General features: G+C 39.4%; 1 non-coding gene across 1 annotated transcript; it reads right to left on the bottom strand.

The window, feature by feature from the left end:
* Positions 1 to 1,244: 1,244 nt before the first annotated feature.
* LOC141610150 (small nucleolar RNA R71) lies at positions 1,245 to 1,351 on the bottom strand. The gene has a single exon (XR_012528047.1). It is a non-coding gene; the product is annotated as a small nucleolar RNA R71 (small nucleolar RNA).
* Between the last annotated feature and the right edge of the window lie 7,124 nt (positions 1,352 to 8,475).

Here is an 8,475-nt window from a genome sequence, read left to right as displayed (position 1 = left end):
GAATTATATACAAGTAACTGGAAATGAAACACAAAGGTCAGCCTATATCAACTAATTTAGTAGTGTAAAAATTAATTTAGAATTAAACAATGTTTTCCTTAAAACCCTAGTCATTTAAACTGAAATTATTCAAGTGAGATATAATACCTAGAATAGGAAAAGAGGAGGAGGAAAAGATAGAAACAAACCATAAAAATTCTGCCAAAATCAAATTCGAATCAACCCTAAATCCTAAATTCACCCCTAAATAAACATGAAACAAATAAAGGAGAGGAAAAAATACCTGAGAAATAGGGAGATTGAAATGGAGAAGCGGCGCCGACTATGGATAGGTTCAGGCGAGATCCAGCAGGCCGCATGGTCCGATGAAAGGGAGAAGATGAGAGAAAGAGAAGGGAGATGTGCGTGGTGGCGGTTGTGGTGGTGGTTAATTGTAAGGGGAGTGGGTAAGGAAGGACTGTGTAGAAATGAGGGGAAGGGGACGAAATGATACGGAGTAATGTATATAACCCTAACTAAATTGACATCGGTTGTTTAAGTAACCGATGCCAGTGCCTAATAAATGATCATGCCACCGGTTGTTTAGTAATAACCGATGCCACTATCCCCTTAAAGTACATTTGGCATCGGTTATTAGTAGAACCGATGCCACTGTGCCGATGCCAATTGCCTTATTTCTACTAGTGAAATTTGTTACCTTTTGATCACGAAATTGAAAGAACTTTCACAACCAATAGAAGACTTGCTAGGAGAACTTTGAGAGGTATTGGTGAGGTTGTAGATATTCAACCAAATACTATTGAGTTCATCAACGCTTTTGCAAGAGAAGGTGAGGAGAACCCAACACAAAATCCAACACAAAATCAACCCACAATGCCTAAGTTTTCATCACATTCCGTACCCACCGAGGAGAACCTACCCAATGGTACTCCCACACCACCACATCTAACCGGAAATTTTATTGCCAAATCCGTATTTATCCAATTAGTCGAAAGAAGCCAATTTGGGGGGATGCCTAGTGAAGACCCTCATTCTCATATGGAGACCTTTTGTGACTATTGTGATGCGATTTCTCAAACCGGTGTAACTCAAGACCAAATTCGATGGTCTTATTTCCTTTTTCTCTAATTGGCACAACAAAACAATGGTTGGAAGGCCTTGATAAGGCTACTCTAGGAATTGATTCTTGGAAGAAGTTGGCTCTAGCTTTCTACAAAAAGTTCTATCCACTGGAAAAGACTAACATGCTAAGAGCTCAAATTACGGGTTTTAAGCAAAGGGATGAAGAATCTTTGTATGAAGCTTGAGAGCGATTCAAAGGAATTTGTCGCTCATGTCCTCACCATGGACTTAGCGAGTTGTTCTTGGTACAACAATTTTGGAACGGTCTTTATGAAGATTCAAGGAACATTCTCAACATGGGATCAAATGGAATATTCACCGAAGTTAATGACAATCAAACTTGGAACAAAATTGAGGAAATGGCGGTCCATAACTCACAATATAGTAGACCTCGCAAGGCTACTAGAGGAGGAAAGCATGAAGTGGACTCCATTACTCAATTGGGTGCTCAACTTAGTGCTCACATTGATACCATCAATTTGAAGTTTGAAAAAGTTATGGTTAGACTTGAAGAAGCCTCAAAATCACCAAAGCATCATGTTAATGCCATGACGGCATCTTCATCAATCCCAAGTGGGATATGTGAGAATTGTGGAACTTTGGGACATGACCAAAGTGAATGTAGGGGAACAAATGAACAAGTGAATGCTTTCCAAGCATACAAGAGTGGTACCCCTTATTCCAACTATTACAATGAAAACACCAAATTCCATCCAAATCTCTCATACAAAAGCAAAAATGTTCAAAACCCTCAACCAACATACACCCCACCTCCCATGAGAAACCAAAATCAAAGACCCTTTTACAACCAAAATCAAGGTTACCAAAATCAATCTCCATACAATCAACAAAATGACAAAGGTTTTGATGTTCAAAAAGCGGTCCTTCAAATGCAAAAGAATCAACAAGAGTTTTTCACTCAAATGCAAAAGGATAGTCAAGCAAAGGAAACCACCATCAACAACATCCTAGCTCACACCAAAATGTTGGAAACCCAATTGACTCAACTAGCATCTTCAAGCTCACAAAGACAAAAGGGGCAATTACCACCTCAAAGTAATCCCCCAAGACATGAAACGGTTAGTGCCATTCACTTGAGAAGTGGTACAAGGTATGAAGCACCGAAGAAGCAAGTTGAGGATGAAGTTGTGGAAGCTAGTGGCAAAGAAGAAATTGTGCAAAACCCCAAGGATGGAGAAATATCAAAAGAAGAAATTTCAAAGAAAAATGAAGACAAGGTCAAGGAGAAGGAGCCCATTGTGATTAGACTTCCTTTTCCAAGTCGTCAAGCCAAGCCCAAATTTGATGACCAACTTGGAAAATTTATGGAAATTGTGAAGAATTTGGAAGTCTCAATTCCTTTCACGGAATTGATCAATCACGTGCCGGCCTATGCGAAATACATGAAAGACATCCTCACAAAGAAGAAGTCGATCCGGAAGCTTGAGACTATCGCCTTCACTAAGGTGAGTAGTGCAATACTTCAAGGGAGTTCACCTCAAAAACTCAAAGATCCGGGAAGCTTCTCAATACCGTGTACCATTGGCGACACCACGATCAACAAAGCCTTATGTGATCTAGGGGCTAGTGTGAGTGTTATGCCGTACTCGGTGAGTAAAAGGTTGGGGATGGGAGAGCTTAAATGCACCAATATGACACTCCAAATGGCCGATAGATCGACAAAGACACCATTAGGGATATGGGAAGATGTTCCCATACGAATTGGGAAATTTTTCATCCTGGTGGACTTTGTCATTGTTGACATGGAAGAAGATTCCAACATTCCAATCATTCTAGGAAGACCTTTCTTACACACCGCGGGTGCGGTGATTGATGTGAAGCATGGAGAGCTCACTCTAGAAGTGGGAGATGAGAGCATAACTTTCAATCTTGACAAGACCATGAGAGCTCCCCGTTTGCATGAACCATGTTTTATGGTTGATCATTATAGCCGGAGGGATGATAGGAAGAAGTCGGAATTCCAATGGAAGAAGAAAATTGAAGATGCTCCATTCAAAGAGCAAGTGAATTGTAGAAAAGAGAGCATGAAAAGCTCACCAAAGTCAAGCAATGAAGAGGATGACCTCATTGGCCAAGACAAGAAAGTGGGAGAGTTGTCTCCATCAACTCAAGAGATCTTTAGTGATCAAGTAGATGAAGTTTCTGGTCTTTGGGACGATGAGTTTGAAGGGATTTTCAATCCCTACATTGGTAATGCTATCGATCAAGACCGACAACAAGGGCAAAGATCTATTGAAGATCTTTATCATGATAATGAACAAGCTTTTGATTACTTCTTCAAGGTGTTGAGCAACATCAACAACACCTTGGACATGCCCCCATGACATCTCACTAAGGATGAGAGTTTGGTGGAGTCCTCCCTAAACCACCATTTATAAATATTTCTAACTCCCTAACTCACATTTTAATTCTTATATTGCATTTTTGTCATTTTTGGATTTTTATACTTTGATCAAGATAATTATCATTTTTGAGAGAAGTGAGGGAGGGACTAACGATTTCAATTGATGTGTAGTGCTTTAGCTTAGTGTGGGGATAACAATTGCCTAGGCTATTCATGCCTTAGTAGTGCCCCCACAATGAAGAACACAGGATTTTGAAGAATGAAAAATGACACGGGATATGCAAGTACACGGATGGAACTGAATTCGGGTAAAAGGGGCAGAATCCGAGCGTCTTCATGGAAACCCGCCCCTCTTCAGGCAACCCGGGCGTATTTGTCAAAATCCGCCCGTCCTTCTGAGCTGAATTTTTGAAATTTTGGGACTGTTGATAAATCCGAGCGTCCTGCAAAAGAATCCGCCCGTCTTCAGAAAGACGCCCGTCCTGGAAGAAAAGACGCCCGTCTTTTTGGCTGGGAAAAACAAGAAAATTCACTTGAAAGGAATCCGCCCGTCTTCAGGGAAAGACGCCCGTCCCGCAGTTGAACAATCCGAGCGTCTTTGCTGAAAGACGCCCGTCTTTAGGTGAGATTCCTGAAGCCAAAACAGGCAGAATCCGGGCGTCCCGAAGGAAAGACGCCCGTCTTCCCCCTGCAATTCAAAATTTTTCGGGTCTTTTATAAACCCCATCCCCCATTCATTTCTTCATTCCTTCATTCAAAACACTACCCATAAACCCCAAAACTCAAAACCCTCATCCTCTCCATCACCAAAATAAGATTTCCTCAACCACATTCATCAAAATCAAATCAAAACATCCTTCTAACAACAATTAATCACTCCTCTTTCAACAAAAATCAAACCAAGCACCAAAATCTTCAACCTTTGAGTCGATTTTGAAATTATAAAGGCAAAGCCTTTCATCTTAAAATCGATTTGGGTATACTTGGAAATTGAAGATTTTCACTCTTTTCTTGGTTCAATCATCAATGGCAAGGACAAAAGGAGCAATAAAGGCACCTAAGGCAAAGGCACTTTCAACAAGACAAAAGAGTCTTCAAGCAAAGAAAGCCTCATAGGCTATGGTGGTAGCTAGCTCAAACTTGGAAGTGCAACAACAACAACCTCCCTTGGAAGCAACAACATCAACAACTCCGGAAATTGCTCAACTTTCGAACTATCCGGAGGTAATTTTCATTTCTAACTCCCATAGAGAAACTTTTGCCAAGTATGCTAGAAAATCCTTTATATCCACCAAGTTTATTTGTGAAGATGCCTTGAATAAGTTGGGTGTCCTTGAGAAAACCAAAGCCTTCTTTGAAGCCATGGGGTTGGGCAAATTGTTTGCTACAAAAGAATTGACATACCCCTCCCTTACCTTAGAATTCTCGAGTTCTTTGAAAGTTACAAAGGTAGAGACTATGGAAAACATCGAGTTCCGCCTTACTAATGTGAGTAGGCGCATCACCTTTGATGAATTGGGTAAAACATTGGGTCTTAGTGATTCACCTAGTTAATTCAAGAATCCCGTAAAGTATGACCCCGCTCCTCTTTGGGAGGCGATTTCCGGAAGGAAATTTGAGAACTATCATGCTAGTCGTGCTCTATTAGTCCACCATCTGGGCATTAGAGTATGGCATAAGATCATCGGGAATACCATCATTGCAAGAAAAGACACCAACCACTTTACCAAGCTCGATTGTGTTCTTCTTGAGTCGGCCTTAAATATTGGAAGGGAATTCACCACGCCTTACAATTCTCTAAGGCTTTTGGTGGAAATATGGCTAAATGTTGATTGTGGGAAGCAAGGCACTACCGTTATTGTGAATGGAGGTCTAGTCACTCTTTTAGACAAGTACTTTGATCCGAACTTCAACAAGGATAGCAAGTATGTAGCGAAAAAGGGGGGTCATCTCATTGATTTGGATGCTATGATTAACAAGTACAAGTGGGTCACTCATAACCCTCTTGACACCAAGTATGGGTGGCTCACCAATGAGGCTAGATCTTTTACTTTGCCTTCTAAGATTTGTCGTTTAAGTGTCCATCGGACCAATTACCTCCTTCCCCTCTCAAAAGAAGCCGAATACATCATCTGACAACAAAGGGATGAAATTTAAATGCCCTCCTCTTCCATTGTCACACCACCCTATCCTTTCAAGTACCAAGAGTTCAAACCCGAAGGTGTTGAAGCAAGAAAAGATTATATGACTCTACTTATGCAAGAGATGCACACGCAAGCTTTTAAGGATCGGGAAGATGCTTACTTAGCCCAATATCCACCCCTCCTTCATTTAGCTAGGCAAGGACTACTTGATGCTTCATGTCATTTGCCTAGTTGGGCGGATAGGGAAGTCTTCTTTCCGAGTGCATCTAGGGGTGAGATTCCGGGTGACGATGAGGTTGTCGGTGATGCGGTTATTGATAGCATTGATGAAGAGGCTAGTGAAGAAGAAGAAGAGGATGATGAACAAAGTGAACAAGGAAGTGAAGAGGGAAGTGGTGATGAGTCCACTTCTATTGAGGAAGATGATGATAATGATGATATGATGGAAGACTAGCAAGTTTTGGAGGCTCCTACCCTCTTGAGGTTTGTCTACTTCTTTGTTTTATTTATTTATCTTGATCATGGTTGGAGTAGTCCTAGCAACATAGAGGACTAACACCTCGGCCCCATTGAGGTGTTCTTATTTCATTGTTCCCACTTTTGAAAATCCAAAATGACAAATTTAGTTTCATGCATTGCATCTTGTGTGCATGCACTACACCCAACCTTATGACATTAGAAATAATGTCTAACTCAGTTTGGGGAAGTACATGCATACACAACGGGAGGTAATCTAAATTACGCTCTCCGTCATAAACAAAAACCCATGCATCATGTAGTGTATATTAGTGTAGCTTGCATTTAGTGTAGAATTCTGAAGGAAATGTAGATTCATATACATATAAACATACTCATATATGTCAAAATTAATTTGTCATAAAATTAAATACGGATTTTATGCATGCAAACAAATAAATATAATAGAGAAGAAATCATCCTTACATTGTGATTTCGGTTCTAATGGGCACAAAAGAAATCTCCTTTTCTTTTGTTCTTGAGCTTTCCAAATGGAAGAACAAGGATTCAAGTGTAGAATCCCTCCCAAAAGCATATACCCAAGGAATACAACTTAAAGACTAAAATAATATGATCTAGTATTAAAATTAGTCTTACTTAAAATATGACACAAAATGTTTTTGTACTCTCACATATTTCGGATGAGAGAAGAGGAATTTTTTTGTGATTTATTTCTCTAGAAAATCTCATAAGATTGTAGAGAGCATTTGAATTTTCTTACTCTAGAAAATTGTTGCATTGTATGAATGAATGAATAATTGAAAAAGAAAAACTCCTTTTCTTTCCTTAGGGTGGCCGAAAATATTGGCTTGGGTAGGATGCCCAATACCTTTTAATTTTGCTCTTCTCAAAAGCTTAGGTTTGCATGCCTACTAGCTAGCTTTCATCATTGTGTTTATACTTAAACAATTAACACAATTTCCACTAACTCCCTCTTAATATTTCGGCACTTATAAAATGGAAATTCCATTTTATATTTTGTCATTTGTCAATTTTGTCACATGTTACATGTTACATGACATGTTACAATGCAATGTATTTTTATCAGATTAAAAATCAACATACTCATAAAATATGTCATTTACAAAATTGACTAGTAATTCGTAATTACTCGTACCAAAAATGTTTCCACATTATAAACTACAACATTCTGTATTTATAATAAATTATTCATTCCGTTTCAATTGTTTCTGTAAACAATAATTTCATCCAAGTAATAAAATAATTCGATTACTTAGACCGTGTCTTATTTAATCATATTTACAATAAGATACGTAAATTATACTCACAAAATCATCCGTCAATTTTAAGCAATTTAATTAACTCGTATCAGTATACGATTAATTAAATAATACATTAAGAGTATTTCCCTATAGGTATGACCTAAGGGGATCAACTGATCACCACCGTCGCACGACAGTAATGTCAAACTCTAGTCAGCCAATCATTACCGATATGTGTGGACCAGTTGACTGTAAAATATTACATCCCACATGTATTCTTAAAATGAGATTTAATAATGATATTTAAATCATGTGATCGCACTATTGTTGAGGACACATTTCCCAACAATCTCCCACTTGTCCTCGACAAGTGTGCGCCACCAATTCTCTTGTCCTATTACTATCTCCCACTCAATGCAAGGTGTCTTTCGGGTCGTACTTGCAAGTGATCATATCGAGAGTGGTTTCCTCGATCTGGAGAATAACTGATTGACCGGATTTATCCACTCTGGATACCTTCCGAGCGTGGCCACGCATTTCCAGTTCATTACTCCTCGAGTGGCCTTGAGATATTGTTTTAACCCTGACAAGGGGATGGACAATTCCTATCGCACTCATTCCCTTCGACTAGCCACACCATCATAACCCAAAATATGCCCATTTGACCCCATTTACGAAGGTCGTAGTAACACAAATCAAAGTTAATCAAACCGAGCCATCTTAGGTGAATAGTCTTTAGTCAAAAGAATCGACTCATTTGAATACTATAGCAGCTCTCGCCACGACCAGGCTATATAAATTTGCCAGAACTCTATAAGCGGTCATTAGGCCCGACAAAAAGTTCCTAACAGTCTGCCTATGTGATCGACTAGTCATCTCACATGACTCTATGGCATTTGAACTTGCCATCAATCGCATCACACTCTAGTCACTTCGAGATGTCACCTCATACAAGTGACTATGGGCGAATACCATGCTAATCCGTGTTCACTTTAACGGGGTTCAATTGTCTCTACAACCCGTTTGGATGTAACAAGGTATAATAAAAGAGTTTTAAAGTAAAACTCGAACGACAAATGCGATTATCACATATGAATAGTCAATG

Source organism: Silene latifolia, chromosome 10, assembly GCF_048544455.1.
Source record: "Silene latifolia isolate original U9 population chromosome 10, ASM4854445v1, whole genome shotgun sequence".
Taxonomy (NCBI): domain Eukaryota; kingdom Viridiplantae; phylum Streptophyta; class Magnoliopsida; order Caryophyllales; family Caryophyllaceae; genus Silene; species Silene latifolia.
This window is presented reverse-complemented; position numbering and strand designations above follow the sequence as displayed.